The 1,311-nt window shown below is 43.6% G+C and overlaps 1 protein-coding gene across 15 annotated transcripts in view; it reads right to left on the bottom strand.

The window, feature by feature from the left end:
• Positions 1-1,311, bottom strand: part of RANBP3 (RAN binding protein 3) — a 64,305-nt gene that overhangs the window by 22,843 nt on the left and 40,151 nt on the right. The gene's annotated exons all lie outside the window — the stretch shown is intronic.

Here is a 1,311-nt window from a genome sequence, read left to right on the forward strand (position 1 = left end):
CAGTTTGGCCAGGTTTGAACCCGCCACCCTCAGTATATGGGGCCAGCACCCTACTCACTGAGCCACAGGCGCCACCCTGATCCCTTTGTTCTAAAGCAGCTATCCTCAACCCTACTTGGCACCAGGGACCGGGTTCATATAAGACAATTTTTCCTCCCAAAGGGAGGTGACAGATAGGAGGTAGAGCTTAGCTGGTGATGCAAGCAACAGAGAACAGCTGTGAATACAGCTCACTTGCTGCTCATCTCCTACTATGCAGCCTGGTTCCTCAGAGGCCATGGACTGGAACCTTTTTGGCACCAGGCACCAATTTCATGGAAGACAATTTTTCCAGAGGCAGTGAGCGGAACAGGAGGTGGAGCTCAGATGGTGCTGCTGTGCAGCCCAGTTCCCAATAGATCACAGACTGGTACCGGTCTGTGGCCTAGGGAAAAACTGATTGGGGCCTCCAGGTAAAAAGAATAGAGAAGCACTTTATAATTCAAGAAGTGTTAAAGTTTTTCAAAATTAAAGCTAAAAAATAGAACGCAGGCAAACAGACAAGGATATGAAGTTCATTTTGCAGAATTTACTTGCCAATGTAGAAAAGTGTTGCTGAGAGGGAAGGGAGGCCATCACTCAGATCTCAGGGAGTGATTGTGAGAGTCTCAAAACCATAAAGAGACTGAGACATGCAGCTTAGCAACAGATAACCTGGACAAGAACCATAGGTTCTGCTCCCACTGTTCAGACCTCCAGCTGCCAAGTGACACTCAGATCTGACAGACAATGTGCCATTCCTGAGGACCTGGAAAACCCAAGGTCCTCTGCAGGACAAGACTGAGGGATCAGCTCAAAACAGTCTGATTTTGGAATCAAAATGAATACAACTATTTGAAATGGTACCATCAAATCAATCCTCCAAGTTATAAAGACTTGCCTCTTCCCTTGACAGGGACATCATGCCAGCGTATAACTTATCTGGCAATGCTTTTGAAGTCAGCAATTAATTTATATAAGGCAGGTTGAGTTACGGAATTGGGTTGTTAAACTTTCTCGTTAAATGTTTATGAGGAATTTCAGCCATGTGGGAGAGACTTTCAGGAAATCTTGGACTTGGTTCTCTAGCTAAAGACCAAAAAAGGAAGATTCCATACCCTTCAGAAAGAATCAAGATGTTTTTCTTAAAGTTTTAAAGCTGCGATTAAACATATTTCTCTAAACAGCTATTAAGCAATATTAATTCATATAAGAATTTAATACATAGAAAGGGGTTCTGGAAAATCATAATGTCACAGGAGTTACCTTTGTGATGGCAGGGAGAATGGCCAG

This window comes from Otolemur garnettii, unplaced genomic scaffold (assembly GCF_000181295.1).
Source record: "Otolemur garnettii isolate 467f Iridium unplaced genomic scaffold, OtoGar3 scaffold00127, whole genome shotgun sequence".
Taxonomy (NCBI): Eukaryota; Metazoa; Chordata; class Mammalia; order Primates; family Galagidae; genus Otolemur; species Otolemur garnettii.